General features: G+C 41.7%; 1 protein-coding gene across 3 annotated transcripts in view; it reads right to left on the bottom strand.

Annotated features, from left to right (window-relative positions):
* Positions 1–17,311, bottom strand: part of GRAP2 (GRB2 related adaptor protein 2) — a 109,028-nt gene that overhangs the window by 78,934 nt on the left and 12,783 nt on the right. Inside the window, exon 1 of one of the 3 annotated variants that reach the window (XM_072923390.1) lies at positions 1,205–14,451. The exons of the other annotated variants lie outside the window; for them this stretch is intronic. The gene's annotated coding sequence lies outside the window, so the exon portion shown is untranslated. Of the gene's footprint in view, positions 1–1,204; positions 14,452–17,311 lie in introns of those variants that run through there. 3 annotated transcript variants of the gene reach the window in all.

Raw genomic sequence — 17,311 nt, forward strand, 5'->3', positions numbered from 1 at the left:
CACAGCAGTCTGAATACTTTTCAACCCTTTCCAACCTGTTGAGCTGTACCATAACTGACAAGACTTACATAATTTCATTTATTAGCAAGGAGATGACTTTCAAGTAATTTATCTAGCTGAACTAGAAAATTCACTTTCCTAAATTTCTGAACATGTAAAGGCTTACTGCAATATACCTTTCTGATGTCAGTTATAAATATTCATTCACCTCTCCCTTTTTCATAAAATTGCACAGAATTCTCTGTTGATAGGACTGAAGTTGGAATAAGTCAATAATATATGGGAGCGATGATTAATTTTCATCTAATTTCATATATTTCACTTTCCTCCTGAGGGGTCAGTGTCTCTCTGGCTGGAAGTCTGTCATGCAGTTTTACTCCAGTCACACATTTCACATCATGCAAACATCTAAGTGATCTTAACATGCATCATTGGAGAAGACCAAAAAAGATATTTCGGTCACTCTCAAGGCCACCTGGGTTCACTTAATATTAAGAAATGAGTCCTTAACAGTCACTGTGTGTATAGGGGGAAGGGAGTGACATCATTATAATATAATACAGTACCATATGGTTTATCAGCAGGTTAGGCTTTATCCTCTGATCACCCCAGTCATGATTCAACAACACTTTTTTAAAATTTCAGAGTGAACATATCAGTGAGAAAACAAAAGTCTTTTAATACCTTAGCATGCAGAACTCATTCTGAATGCATAGAATAAACATAAGTTTAAGATTATAGCCATGTAAACACTATAGCCTGATTAGTTAAGATAGTTTAGCAGAGAATATTTACAGATGAGACACCTTCTCTCCCCATTTAAGTACATCAGAAGGACTGTCCTTCTGATTGCAATATTAAATCTCATTGAATTGCAATATTAAATCTCATTTTAATTAGGTAATCCAGCACCAGAATAACAAAAGAGAAACCCTTTTTGATTCTTGATGCTCTATTAATGGAAAATAAACCCAGATTTAACAACTTATACTTCTGTGCAATTTGCTGTAGTGATTGCAATTTGCTGTTATTTCAGTTTCCCTTAAATTATTCCGAAGAACTACTTGATGGCAGTCAGTTTTAGACCAGTTGTGGCACAGCACAGCTGGAGCAGACACTCGCTGTGGGAATCTCAAATCTTCCTCCTCCAGAAATACAAAAGAATTCAACAAGACCTTTCGCTAAGATTCATTTAAAAAGTTACCTGCCATGGCATAACAGTCTTCAAATGATCATGTAACGGGCAAAAGAGAAGAAAGGGATCACCAAAAAGTCCTTTTGGAATCTGCACTGGGAGATGTCCTACCCATCATATAAAGAAATGATCTAGAAAAAAACCATATAATGTAATGACATACTTTTCTGAGAAGCATAAATTAATCAGATTATTAAAGACAAAGACTGACTACAAAGAATTGCCATATACTGAACAGAAGTGTTATAAAAAGGCAGATGGGGTGCAGAGTAGGTAAAGCATCCCCCATGAAGAAAACCAATAACTTTACACACACTGTGAGTAGTTTTGACAATCACCCCTTTGAAACAAGGGCTTAGCATTATAAGAGAACCGTGGAAACATGAGTTCATTGCTCACCAGTGGTAAGAAAGCAAATTTAATGGCATGACCAATTAGGAATGGAAGAGACCAAAGGGGATCATTGTCATGCACCTGTACACATTTATGGTGTGCCCACATTTTGCATATTGCTTTGTGTTCTGATATGTCATTCTCCCCACCCCAAGCTATCCCCAGAGTCATGTGACAGAACTGTGAAAGCTAGAGAGAGGCATCAGACCCCACAGGTAAAATAATAAGTAATGACTTGAATAAAAAAGCAAACAAAAGTAACATTAAAAAAGTTCCAAACAGTAGCCCTTTCAGTAAGGCACAGATGACCTGTGGAGCTCGTTGCCAAGGGATGCTATGAACACCAGAAGTTTACCTAGATGCAAAAAGTGACAGAACACATATGTGAGAAATAATCTAATCAGTATCACCATATCTAAAAGCACTACCTCTAGCTGAGAAAGTCCCTGAGCAGTAATGGGGCTAGCTGGTTGTCTGGTTTGTCAAGTCAGATGTACTTCTGGCACAATCCTATTTAGAGATTACATCGAAATACAGGATAATTTTTATGTTGAGACACACTCTGACCCACACAATTAAAACATCCCCACACCCCACCTGTGACACATTCCCTTTTTGAGACATTATTTTCATTTGCTGCCTTGCAGGTGCCACTTCCTGCCCTTCAGAGACAAACCAAGCTACTTCTCAAGCAGGGGGTTTAAACAGAAAAGGAGATAATATTGCCTCAAACACAGCTTCCTATGGCACCCTGAACCCTCCTTCCAAGAAACAGTTAGCAAGCAAAAGAAAGACACAACCTGTCTTGCTCAATCCCTGATGGCCAGTGCCAAAAGATGTCACAATTTCCATAAAAACCCAAAGTCAGGGATCTTTTCCCACACAGTAGCAAAGCTTCTGTGAAGACCATCTAGCCTATATCATTCAATGCCTCTCAATCTCTGGAAACGCTCTAGTGAGCAAAGCAACTCTAAAGCCAACTCCTTCCTCCTGGGACAGTGTGCAGGCATCTGGCAAATCTCTCCATCTTTCTCCAGGGCAAGGGGAGTTTACACAGTCAGTGCTTACATGGATTCTTAAATCTGCCCACTCCCAGTCTATTTTCTAGGGCTTGCTGGATGAGAATTCTCTGCTAGCTCAGCTAACAACATTAGCCCTTCACGTTTAGTGTCTGTTACCAGCATCACCTTTTGTGATGTAGACAATTCTTACAATCTCCCCAGGTGAGTACAATATTGAATATGCTAAGTTGCTTCAAGACAGTTAAGGCTGTCCAGGGTTTAAATAATTGTTATAATTTAAATCATCATTTTTCAACAGCAGGTCTTTTTAGTAAGGGCTAAAATCTGATAATGAAAATGAGTAACAATAATCTTTAACAGAGCATTTCAAAATCAGGCGATGCATTTGTGTGCACTTAGATGGTTTTAACTCTATGCAGAGGCTCTGGCTTACCAATCAAAACCACAAACCTCTCCAGTTACTGATACTACATAGCAGCTTCATCAGGGACACAACAAGACCCTCCTTGCCCCAGACCCCTCTTCCCTTGAGGGAATTCAAATCTAACAGTTATTTCTAGACATTAAGAATTGAAAATGTTCAAAATTATAGTTTTTAATTTGGAAAAGTGAGAGAGATGTTCTTAGATTGACATGAAAACAAAAAAGCCTTTGTTTTGTTAGCTGAGCTCAGAAACTGCCTCTTGCTTTCTCCTTGCCACACCACAGCATCCTTTACCACTGGGGAATGGCAGTGGCACTCAGAGCACTTGTGCTGCTGGAGGAGAGGGCACTGTGCCAGATAAATTTTCATATCCTCCACATAGCTGTTCTGCAGCATGCAGAAAATCATTTCAGAGCATCCTAGGGAGAGTGGCCACTTTGAAGATGCTGAAAGATGCACTTTATTCCAGTAGAGAGACATTACCACCAGCAAGAAAATTCTGTACGTACCCAGAATATAAGAGAAGCCATTACAATAGAAGAGAAGAGATGCTTTTGTCTCACATAGACTGTTTAAAAAAAAAAAAAAAAAAAAGCATCCTGTATCATTACTGGCATTTGGAAGTGCACAGCCAAAAAGCTAATATTGCTTGCTGGAAAAGGCCAAGGTGACAGTTTAAATCTGCATCTATCTGAAGTATCTTTGAAATTAAGAACTGGATTTCTATTTAAATTATGAATATTATTTTCATAGACATAATATAATAATAAAAATATTTAACATAATCTCACAAAATGATTACATCTGATCTGCTTTCTCATGCGAGTCAGACCAGTGCCTTGTTATACACCATTATTTTGCATCAGCACATTCCAGTGTGACAAGGGCAGATCAGTGCCCACAAGGACTCTGTCATGTCTCCTGGTGAAAAGGGGCTGTAAAACTTGTCTAAAAGAGACATCATTGCCTTCCTTCACAGGCAGGGAATTACACCTGTTTCAGACACGCTTCTGCATCCCAAAGAAGAAATATTGCGAAGAGTAATAAATGACTGAAGGGTTATTTCAAGCCAGTATAATTAATTATCTAAGAGGCTGAACACATCCCCAGTTGGCCCTAGGAGGTAGAGAAAGGATATAAAGGTCGTGTTCCCACTTGCACAGTAGTCCTCAGTGTAATCTTGTCACTGGGTTGCAAGGCAGTGCTCAAAGGAGTGGTGTAGGAGATAAAACTCACAGGTGGAGAGGAAGACTGAATCATACGTGACTCCTGAAGCCAGCAGCTGCTCTGCCTGTAAATCTGTACCTCGATATGCTGCTGTTTAGTATTCTGTGGGCTGGCTAAGCTCTTTCTGGGACATAAGTGAGGCCTGGGACTGTGCCAAGGTCAGTGTGGCACACTGTGACAAGTGAGACTATTGTGCCTAGACTTTTTTGAGGATTTCTTTTTTTTTTTTCCTGTAGGTGAATAGCTGCTCTGGGAAACAGAAACCAAATCCTCATTAAATCTCTAGGCACTTTTGCTGACAGCAGCTCCCATTTAACTCTCAACCCTCTTTCCCCTGTTCTGATACCCTCAGGCTACCCTTAAGAGATGAATATTTCATTGCTCTCCAGCGACAGGCCCTCAATCCACAGCTGTCACCAGCTGGTGGAGCAGCTCCACCTCTGTCAAATCCCACACTCCACCCTGCAAGTTACAAAACTCCATCTGAAAGAGCCTGTGAGAACTCCCTCCTTCCACCGAGAAGAATAGCTAAAAGGTTTCTGCTGAGGCCACTACTATTGTGTTGTCTAAAACTTTTTGTAGCTAGAAGATATGACCCCTGCAGAAATTATGTCTGATGAGGATTTGGTCTCCCCTCTCCCTGAACAAAAAGATGGCCAAAATAAATTCAAGTAACGAGGTAGGACATGCAGATCTAATGATACATAAAAGATGAAGAGCAGACAAGCACAAAGATAATTATCCTGATTCTAGCCCCCTCTCTTCATTCTCTATCAAAGCAACAAACCAGATGTGGTTGTGCAAAAAAACCCCACAGCCAGACAGTTCTTCTGCAGCATACACAGTTTTCCCCTTCTCATATAAAACTACTGGCAAATATTTTTGCTTGACATTAATCTTTCTTCATGACCCAATTTCTACCTCCTCCACAATTTAGGGTATTTTGGCAGATGCCTGTAATTTTTATGAATTAAAATAAATGTCAGAGGGAAAGCTGCTCCTCCCATTTCTCTCAAAGAGCTGGAAATAAAACCCCATTTCTAAGGTTATAAAGCACAACTCTCCATTTTGGAAAACTGCTAGAACAAGTTTGCTTAGCAGCTCCACATTAAAAAATGTTTCCAGAAGTGTTTCTGAATTCCCTCAAACTAAATCAAAGACCAACACAAGCTATATCCCAATATAATTTGTGCAAATGCTTTTTACCATAGCAGCAGCAGTCTGCAAACTCATTTTAACACGCATGCCTTAATATTTTATACCTTTTCTGAGAGATTTGTAACCATAGAATTCTTGAAACAGAATTTTTAAAGCCAAGCTGGTTGCAAGCTGAACCAACTGTATTGCAATGATCCAAATCTCAAGCAGAGTAAGGAAGGAAAACTATTCCATGGTTGGAGGTGCAAAACTACAGAAACAGGTGTACAACATACCCATACTTAGGAGTCTCATAAGATAGAGATGGACCCTCTCTTATCAGCCCCACTTTTTTCTTTTTCTAGTTCTCCTCCAAGACAGTTATTTCCCCACAAAATGCAAGGAAAATGGCTTTCCCTAACTGGACAAGAAGATTGTATATCATAACTTTTTGTCCCTAACAGGCAGCAGTTTAGTGACTATGAGTACTTTCTGATATCCATAGCAGTCCCCTTCTGTTGGCCAAAAATTATTCCCATGGTCTGACTTTAGCTCATTTTTATTACGAGGGATAAAAGACTTAGCAATTGGGAAGAGAGAAAATGTTAAAAGACATAAATGTTTCCCCGGACAGTGTGATGGGATAGAGCCAACCAAGTATTACACCTTTGTAAGTTACCTCAGGGGTTTTCTTCCCTTCTCTCCTTAACATGGTAAACCTTATATGCAGCCCTTGATTTGGAGCTCTCAGAGGAACTGACCAGTTTGGAGTCCCTCAAGACACTATACTGAGACAAATTATTAGAGCAATGGCATATATTTTTTTCTACATTACTGTAGAACATAACTTCTAAACACTTTCGAAGAACAGAGATCACATTTTGAAATATATTTTGAAATTCTCATTTAATAGTGTTGGGCTACATCTTCTAAAAAAAAAACTGTGAGTCTGCAATATTAGATGAACACTTCTAGTCTCATGATTAATTATGTTAATGGTCTAAACAAAACTAATCTCCTCTAACCCAGACAAATTAGAGTTTCTCTGAGGCTCATTAATCCCTGCTTCTTCATCTGAAGAGGCCACATTGCATAGTACCAAAAGAACAGCATGCTAGGAATATCTCAGATTGGAAGTGCTGAAAACAGTAGAAGCATTACCCAGTTTGATCTAGACATCTATGGCAGCATTTTGTACTTTTTCCACCTTTCATTTATCCATGACTCCCCCCTGCCAGTTTAAAGAAGCCTGGAGTATTACCACCAAATGCTGTGATCTACTGCAATTCCATTGAGAATAGAAACAGAAATTTAAAGACAAGCTATGTACTGCACATTTCATCAGAGAAAGCTGCTGCCAGCATGACAGAGGAGGAAGGAACCAGCATCTGTAAATCTAATGACCTCGCCACTGACATTCATTCATTAATAACAGTTAAGGATCATATTGCTGATGGACCTTTGCGTATGGTTTCAGTAGAAGAAGACAACTGAAGAAACTTTTTCTTAACCCCTTTCAGTCTTTCTTTGGAGGTTGGACTGTCCTGTCCTTGCCAGCTCACCGAGGTACAGCTCCTTGAGCGAAGGAGCCCAGCACTGAGCCCGGATTCACCTCCAGCCAGCTGCTGCCTACATTGTGCCTGCATACACTGAGAATCTGCCTGGCTTATGCACCTCAGCTGTCAGTACCAAAGCAACAAGCATGGGACTTCTCAAGGTTCTGCTGGGATGGTGCAAAAGTTGCAGTATAATGAAGTTACACCTGTGGTAATTCTTGATTTAAAGTGACTTTTCTCTCAGGGTGTTTCATCCCTTAGGCCTGAAATCCTCAGTGTGGGTGCAACTGCCTGCAAATCAATTGTTACTGTCAGATATTATATTGATTCCTGTGGCGCAGCGCCTGTGAGCAGCAAAAGCAAAAATGCCAATTTCAGTTACTAAGCAAAACAGAAGATTTCTTTGTGATTAGATGACGAGGAATATCACCGTTAGCTACATTCTGGGGAAGAAAAGAAAATCCAAAGTTCTTTGCAGAAAGGACACAAACCTATAGATTTCTACACTAGATATAGCCAGCTACATTGGTAATTTTTCCACATTGTTGAAATAAACAATAAATATACATATAAAGACATAAATATATATATACAATTATGCCATAACATACCCATCTGAATGGATTCAAACCAGAGAGAGAAGTGTAACAGAGTGATTTCCCCTTGAACTCCCCTGTGCTACACAAATTTTGGTGAATTGATCATGTTCTTTTGATGCCCTCCATCATCTCTGTGCCATTACTGGCATCACTGAATTTAGCCTGATGAAGCACTTCCATGTGGAAAGTTATCTCATTGTTTACCCTGGAGATGAGTGAAGCTGAAAGAATAGGTCCAAGAACAACACAGATGGGTGTCCTTCAGCAAGGAGGAGAACCATGGCTATATCTTCAGGCCTCTGATGTCACCCTATCTCAAAGGGCAGCCCACACTAGAAGAATCACATCATCTGCTGGCAAAGAACAGGAGAAAAATTACTTTTTTTTTCCCCCGCTTTTTGGCCACTTCTCCCATTGACATTTTTACAGCCCTAGCTGTGCCAACAATGATGATCTCCCCTTAGGAGCCATCTTTCCCAGTGTCTGGCCTCAAAGCTCTGCACTGCACCATGCAACACTGACTGCTGGAATGAGCCATCAGCAACCCGCCAGCCCTGACAACAGCAGCGACAATGCCATCCCCGAGGAGGGGACAGCAGCAGGACAGACTGGCACAAAGCCTCCCTGCCTGGGGCCCAGAGGACACTGCTGTCACCGATAGGTGCAGGTGGGGCTCAGGGCTGTTCCGCTCCCTGCTCCTCTGGGCCTGCAGCTGGGACGCCACTGCTGCCATGCCGGCCTGGCTTCCACAGCAGCGACAGCTACCGGGACACCTGCGGCCGCGCCTCTGCGCAGATATTTCCTGCCTGTGGTTTAATCTACCTGCAACGCGCCTCCCTGGGCTGCAGCTGGGCTTCCTGCCACTGCCTAGAGAAACCTCAGCTCTGTTACAGTGGGCACATGGATGTGCTGCGAGGTGGCTGTGCTGGAGTCACCAGTGACTGACTGAGCACAGCCCATCAAGGGCAAGGAGCAGAAACCAGATGCTGCAGTGGGGATGTCCGCTTGTTTCTTGACATGGGGACACCTGCAGTCACTGGCCTTGGCTCACATGTCATACCACAAAACTGTTCCTGCATCTAAACTGTAGTACTGGTGTGAGTGGGCTAAGCAGCAAGATCCAAGGAATGCTTCAGGCCATTATGCAGGGAAGAAGACCCACTCAATTTCATGTTTTCTCTTCTACTGGAAGGAGAGGTCGGGAAAGCAAGAGAAAAGCAGGCTGGATATGTTTCAGCTCTTACTAAGAGAAAGAATACTCCAGGCTGCTTTCAGCAGCTTCTGATTCAGCTCAGAGCACAGCTGCAGGGGACACAAAGCAATGCTGTGAAGGGCAACATCTGAGGCACAAGAGATACAGAATACAATCTTTACATCCTCATACTTTCTCTTAGTCTACACTTCCCTAGCCCTCTTTGTCCAGTTTAGCCAATATATTTCTGGCTAGAAGCTGATGCATGAAAGAGAAAGGAAAATTTCTTTTTTCCATGCAGTATGGCTTCCCTTCAAAAAATAACATTGCTTTTTTGATCTAGCAACACCAACAAGATAGCCTGCTAATAACACACATAGGAAAAAACATGATTTTAATGCCATTTCAGACCCTTGTGCTGGTCCTTGTACCATTGTACAGCTGTTGAAGAATTGTTGTACCGAGTTGAAGTTATTTCTGAGATTGTTAAACCAAAAGTAACATTTTCCTGAATCTACTTTGCAGAGATATTATATGCAGGAAATGAGTTTAGAGATCTAGAGAAATTTGCAATTAGACATTAATTTTTCCATTGAATGTTAAACTGGGCTAAAGTTGTTTACAAACTTCACTATTTCTTGGGCAGAGTGCAGTAGTCCCCTGTCAAGGGAGAAGGGCTCAGCAAGAGCTCCCCAAACTCGCAGGCAGTGCTAGGAGAACACATAACTACTTTGAACCCAAGTGTTTAGCTACTGCAATATAATTTGTCTGCAACAGTGCAGCTTGAACAACAGCCCACTCCATAATCCCGGAGGCAGGGCTTATATGATTTGGGAACATCACTCCCACTTCCATAGCCTAGAACCACCAGACTAAGGAACAATTTTTGGATAGGGTCTTGAAGGAGGTTTTGTTGTTGTCTAGAGTTTGCTCTGTGGAAAGCTAAGCAGGTGAGGATGAGAAAAGTTAGGCAAGTGCCAGATGCTCTGAAAAATTCTGTCTTTAAGGTCTGCAGTCAGTATTACAAAAATTTGAAGAGGCCTTGGCAAATGCTTAAAAAAAACCTATTTCCTAAGTTGATCTGAAGTCATACTTCATGCCAGCATATTATCAAGGATTCTTGCAAAACTGAACTTCTAGGCCAAGTTGCTTTTCAGATAGAGCCTGAGAAAGAACCATTTGCAAAAAGCAAGCAGTACAGTTGATATTAGGGTTTCTTTTCATCAAAAGAGTTTTCAATTGCCAGAAATATGGTTTCTTGGCCACATATCACACAAACAAACAATCAAGAGAATGGACTTTGTTACTGAGGGGATTTAAAAGGCTTCAAAATTGGAAGCAAAGCTAGTTAAAATCATTACCACATAGGCATCGCCAATTCTCCATGCTGCATGCACATGTACACTTGCAGTTGTGCAGTCATAGGGGCCAACTGGCTGAGAGAAAGTATAAGATATTATTCCACTTTTGCAGGAATGTTTACTTCAGAGGCACAATATGTTCTCCTGACAAGGAGGAATTATGCTATACATGATTAGGAATATCTCATTGCAGCTCTCATAAAAATTAGACTCTGACAACACCAGAGTTGTTTAATAGCACTTGACATATTAGAAGCACATACAGTATTAGCAAGAGTGTAACAGTCTTTGCTAAATATTCTGTGTAGCTTTATCAATGAGTAAACACTGCATATGCTCCAAAACCATTATACAACACGTTTCACACATGTGAGCAAGAATAATATTTTCAAATCCTCTCTCAGCTGTGACATCTTATAAGATGGACATGCCTAATATTGTTGGAAAACACTTCTGCCAAGGGAAAAGGCTCCTTCTCTGATAAGCTTGAGTTTTAATGGGGTGAACAACCCTCATTCATAGTGAAGGGTGCACTTGTCCCCATCTCTATTAGTTTAACTGTTAGACATTAGGCAGTACATTTTTAAGAGCTCCCCCACTTTCAAGGTCATATGGCTTCAAGCAAACTCCATTAGGGAGAAATTTGCAAGGCTGAATGAATCAGAACTCTTGCCTAAAGATCTGCACATTTCCTGAGAGAGATGCATGCATTGGTAGGTTCAAGACATACATGATATAAAGGCAGAGTAGTCCACTCTTTACCAATGTCACCGGGAAATGCCCCATTTGGCAAGACTTGAACATATTTCCTTTAGCCTAAGGACAGCCTGAAGCTTGTGTCTAGCCTAGAAGATTAGGATTTATTTTCTGGGACCACATAGCAAATATCCTCAGTTCATGATCCTTGTGGAGTAGGCTGTAGCAGTTCCTACTGATGAAATTAATATCTGCACTAGAATCCTTGAAGCACTAAGAAGCAAATTTACCCACCTGACCTAAAGCCAGCCAAAAATTAAAACATAGTGAAGGATGTGAATAGGATACCATTCAGGGAAAGATGCAGCTTGTCAACACAAAGGCTCACTCAGTAATAACATTTCTTGGGTGAGTATCATAAGCTGGAGTTCAGACTGGATGAAGATAATATAAAATTTACAAAAAATTAATATATCTTCCTAAACTTATTACAGAGATGACTCAGAGTATTCTGGCCTGAGTTAAGAGATGCCCCAGTCTGAACTTGGCAACCTGGCAATGGACTAAACTGCATCAAAAACTGCATCACAAAAGTTTCACACTCTAGCTCTCTTTTGTTCCATAACACCAACTATGCCGTTCTGCCAGTAAGAGTCCTAAGTGAAAAAAAAAAAAAAAATTCAGTTCTCCTCTGTCCTGCCCTGCTGGCCTCCTTTTTCCCCTTCTCAGTAATGCAGCAGGACACTCTTTGGAGGCCAGGTGCTCCTTGGCAGCCAGTGACATGATTTACATTTCTGTGGCACATTTCACACTAATGGATACCAAAGGACATTTCAAAAGGTCTTTCACAGAGAAGGTCGTATACCTGAGTTATGATAAAACACTGCAGCACATAAGTGTTGCACAGTGACCTTATGACAAGCAGCAGAGATGAGTACTACATATTTACAAAGGGAATTCTGGAAGGACGAGTGCAGTTTCTTACAATGGTTCTGGCCAGTACATCAGAACCGGTATCAGCCCAATTCTTACAAAGGGTAATGCAGAGGTCTCAGTAGCTACAAGATTTTCTGTCTCAGAAGATAATGTGTGCTGAGACAAAAATCATACAGAGAAACTGGAATTAGTAATAAATCCAAAATAAATGATTTCCACTTACTGGGTCAGTCCTCACCACAACCTATCATAAGCCTTTGCCTTCTCTTCAGCACACTCTCATCAGGCTCATAATGACTTGTGGTGAGATTCCAACCCAGCTGAAGGCAACGTGTCTGGAAGTAGAGGGCTAACCCTCTGCCAATGTACACCAACGAGACATCACTGGAGTGATGAAGTGGGAGAAGCTTACAGCTGAGAATATGCCACATAAGGCAATCAGACCTAAAAGAAATGTGATGGCAAGGGTCCTAAACATTTTCAAAACACTGCTGTCAGAACAAATCTCAGTCTACAAAACCCTTCTTTGAGAAATTGTCAGAGACCCAGATGGGTTACTGGCTTATTCTGTCCCTCCTGGAACACCGGGCATTATGCTCCTTTTCAGTTATTATTATTCTGAATCCTAAACCTGCACTGTGAGGAGTCTCTAGTATGCCATCATCCCCAACATTGAGCTTAAGATTGGCCAAATATTTTGCTGAGCTTTCTTTCCCTCCCTGCCTTCATAGCTAAAACTTCAGTTTAAAACTTTAGTTTTTCATTATGTCTGTGAAACCAGGAGTTTCAAAACAGACGGAACAACAACCTGTAAAAGGCAATTAATAAAACACACCAGCAGTCCTAAAACTGTTCAGAACACTTCATTCAGCAATGCATTGAGACAGAACCTCAGCAAAGCTACTAAATAACATGTGACAAAGCAAAACGCAGGAAAAGGCGAAATAATAACTTGTGGTTTTTAGCATCTTTTATCCAAAGTGCTTTTCAGCCATATATGCATATTATATAGGGATCATTCATCTAGCTGAAATATAGCTGGCTTCACTTCAGAATTAAGTTGTATAACCACAGACAATAAAACTATATGGCAAAGTCAGAGAGAGGAAAATTAAAAGCAACTGTTCTAGTTAGATTACAGAACCAATGTCAAGTCAGCAGAACTCCACTCTAGCTAGGTGAAATTTAGAGGAACATTGAGGACTGCATTGAAACTCACGGGGAAGATACCACGGCATCACTAACAACCCAGCCTTTGAGTTTACTTCTAAATTAAAATATAGTACCTCTGGCAGTACAATGTCTCTACTAGCCTTAGAGAGGGCCCAGTGAGTCATCAACATTCATTTCTGAATCACCTGCATTCCCTCAAAAGTGTCCACAAAGCTTAGTATCAGTCACTGCAGCCTGGTGAAGATTAATATTTCTCAAGAGCCAGTTTGAGCATAGCCCGAGCACAAAATTGCTTCTAACACTTCTGTTGGGCCAGGAGCAATCAACAGAGTTCCAGAGAGAGGCCAGTCAGGCTACAGGATGTGGTTGCTTTTACTCTAAATACTGTGGTTAATAGCATGATGGGAATGAAGTCCCTCATATTCCAGTGTGATTGTGTGGAAAAGGTGGGACTATATTCCCAGCTGTGGATCACATTAGCTGGTTAAGGTGCACGACCCCCTCTAGCTTCCAGAACTTGGAGATCTGCACAAAGGTTGCTGACAGGCCACCACACTCATCCCAAATTGTGATGGTAATTGGTGTTATTCACATAGAAATTTCCTGTTGCATTCTCCATCACAAAATGCATGTTACAGTCAGGAGCCTTGCTCTTAGGTGGCTCTTTATTTTCCTCACTGCCTTCAAGTGCCCAGCTCCCAAATATTTGCATCATAAGAAATTTCACATTTTCAAGTGTCCAACGTTTTATTCAGAAACATTTGATGACGGATGTCTGGTGGAGTCAGCTCTGCGGAAAAGCCCTAATTCTGGTGATCTGCCATTTCAAGCCTCAAAGTGCATTGCTTAAAAGTGGTTACCATGTAGAGGCTTTCCTTTACAAACAAAAGCTTAAAATATTAGTGTGATACAGCAGAACCTAAATCTAGTTCACAGAGCAAGGGTAATAGCCCTGCATTGGGAACTTCCTTTGTCTTACAATACACTGCACTTCTTATGACCTATCACAGCACTGGAGCCAGAACTCCTCTTACAGGTATCCACTTGCCTCTTTACACTTTCAGCAGGCTCAGAAGATTGCAGAAATATAAGACAGTAGAACCACCAAGTATTATTCATCCTTCCTCCCAACGAGAGGTTCCCCAGGCAAGCCACTTTGCATGTCCTTTTCCCTGAGAATATTGCATAGCTAGTGGCAAGAAGTAAATGGGATACCTGGGCTTGGTGTTTCATCACAACACTCCTGTCTGTTGAGGAACTGGCTCACAGTGAGGTGCAGGCCCTGCTGAAACACTTTCTGTCACCTTCGTCTGTGTCCTTGCCTCCTCCAGCCTCACAGCACAATTACAGGACAGCTGCAGGTATATTTGCCCTCTTTCTTTTACACAGCCTGTTTCTCTTCCTCATTCACAGATCTATCAATAAGGTGACTGTTTTATGGGTTTAAAATTATATCCCCAGACATTTTAAACCTGTAGTCAAAGTAGATATGACTAGCCTGAATTCACCTTTGAAGAATAAATAGGAACATGGAAAGGTGCTGGAATAAAAGCTATTGCAATCAAAGACTGAAGATTTCCAGCTATGTCTTGAAAGAACAAGAAATATATATATATATATATATATATATATATATATATATGGAAATAAGAGAGCCCTTCCAATTCGAGGAAGAAAACTGCTGTGTGACTCCTTCGCCTCCAAGTCCTCTTATAATTTCTCATCTCCATGTTGGTGTTCTTGTTCCTAAAAGTCATCCCTGTCCAAGCTATTTACTATGGCACACCATCCTGAACACAGAAAATACCTCGCCAACCAGGGAGCTTACTGGGACAGACACGAGTCCGTCAGCACCATCTGATAAGGAATAATTCAATACAGTCTGTTCTGCACTCTCTGGCCTTGGGACACTAATCCAGAGGGTAATAAAGCAGTAATCCCTTGCTGATCCGCAGGCTCTGTTTCCCACATCGTTACTCCAGGTTATATCTGGTCTCACCACCCTAAATCTCCCTTCCCTCCCTTCTTCCCCACCTTGCACTGTCCTCACTAGTGTGACATCATTACAGCCACTTTCAGGACCCACGAATGGAGCCAAATGATACTCAGTTATTTTAGCCTTCCCTCCTGAATTGCTGCTATCACAAAGCACAGGCTGTTTGGTTTGCTTTTTGAGCTGGTGGGTTTTAGCTTGTCTCAGAAGTGCCCCTGGTACCCCAGCATAAAAGCTGCTTCTGGTTCCCAGGGAGCTGCTGAGAGAGAGTAAAAAAAAACCATTTCCACCTCCAAAAAGGGTTCCCCCTGCCTTTTCAGGTACCCCAACCTGCTCCTTGAGGGGAGGTGTACAAATTTTCCAACCAGAGGTCCTGCTTGCAACCTTGGAATTTCCATTTACTATGACAAGGTTTAGAGCTTCCTGTTACAGATGAGTGAGCTGCTCGCCCATCTGTAGCAGGAAGCTCTAAACCTTGTCATGGATCAGCCAACCTCCAGTTCAGTTCATCTTCCTGTAAAGATCTCTGGCAGGCACAAGAAAGGCAGGAGGAAGGGAAGAAGATGCTCCCTGGCAAAGCATGGCTCTACTGTCCCAGGTCAAGTTCTTCACACAATTAGGTCTTCCTGTGACCACTGCCTGATGCTACAGAGAAGGTAAATGATGCGAAAGCATCAATCTTCTGTGTTAGTCTTATCAGGCTACTTGTAAATAGAAATTGCCCAAGGACCTGAAGCATAGAGTTTAGCATAATATCAGTAAATATTGCATATTCTGAAATATCTGGATATTTTCAGTCAGCTCTCACACATCCAGCACCAATGGATATTGCAGAGGTCTTGCTTTCAGTGGTGTGCTGGAACAGGGAGTTAGTTTTACAGCATGCTTTTACTTAGCAATGACTGGAGCTTGGTTCCAAGCTTGCCATTTTTTAAATTTAATCAGATGTCCTTTGTATAAGGTGCTGTATTTTAGGCATGCCAAAGAGGCTGATATAGGGAGAGCTGAAATGCTGCTTCTCTCTCACTTTTGGAAAAGCTCACCACTAGAATTTATCCTGAGACAAAAGAGCCATAGAGCAAAGACAAAAGAAGCTTCAAAAGGATACAGGAAAAGAAATACCAAATGCTCCCAGCATCCATCAATGTGTAAGCACAAATTATTTGCTTTCAGCAGGAGCCTTGGGGTCAAACACTTATCAGCAGTGAGTACAAGGGTTACAGAGTACATTAGTACATTGCAGGGTAGGCTGTTCTGAAATCTCTCCCTTGATTTTGGGGTTAAGACAGTTTTTCAGTCTTTCACATGGGTTTAACTTTACTCCACTTTTCAAAAACAAATCAACACTCAAAGTGATCTGTGTGCTTCAAATCACAAACAAATTCACGAGACACAATAGAGACACAGAAGTTGCCCTCATTGGTAAACTGCTATTTAAAGAGGACTGAAGCTGACTGTAGTCATCATCTCATTTTTCATCTGTCCTTTCTGCATCCCTTTCTTCTTCCCATCTCTCCACATGATAAGGAAAAAGGATGCATTATAAAAATCAAAAGGTTGAGATGTTTCAGCTACTTCTTTCCTGCCAACTAAGAAGGACTAGAAATACAAAAGCAAGTACAGAGATTATTAGCCTGTCCTTCCTGACAATTCACGGCAGCTCTCAAACATGTAGCCCCCTATCATCCCACGAGGGTAAGGAGACACCATATCCCTGCTGGCCCAGAACTGAGCCTAGGAAGAAACTTGATGACCTGGGACAACCTGAGAGTACAGGCATCCGATGCAAAGGGACATCACAACATGTCATGGCTCTTGAAATAAACAGAATAAAAATGCCGAAACACCTCCAGGCCCCAAGCTGCCACCTCTTTGATATGTTCTGTGGCTGCTAACCTGTCTGTAAACACTGCAGTTACAAAGCAGGTGGGCAATTCATCAGCCAGCTGCATCCTCCCAAGTGTCACTATTTCCTTTTGTCCTGCAATGAAGAGAATTTGCCAGCTCTTTCATCTCTCTGACAAGAACACAGGACCCTCACAGCTCCTGGCTACTTGTTGGCCCTCAATGAGACCTGCCTGCATTTGAAGGCACTGGTGTGAACTGAACACAAGGACTGTGAAGAAGACATGCTGCTGCATTGATGTCTGAAAATGTAAAATTCAGGCAACCTCTTCTGACCCTATTGCCCACTCCTCCCTCCTAGAGGCCAAACTTGTGATGGCAACTCAATTCCTCCCCATGAACACTTTGCATCAGTCCAACTGCTCCTACTGGTAACAGCTTCTGTCCTTAAGCACCTAGCTCATTTGGGATTACAGGCACAGCATATGTTTGTTGCCTCCCTGTCTGTAAGCTCTTTATGGAACCCTGGCAGCATGAGGATGCAGAACACAGAGGTGGCAGG

Source organism: Taeniopygia guttata, chromosome 1A (assembly GCF_048771995.1).
Source record: "Taeniopygia guttata chromosome 1A, bTaeGut7.mat, whole genome shotgun sequence".
Lineage (NCBI taxonomy): Eukaryota > Metazoa > Chordata > Aves > Passeriformes > Estrildidae > Taeniopygia > Taeniopygia guttata.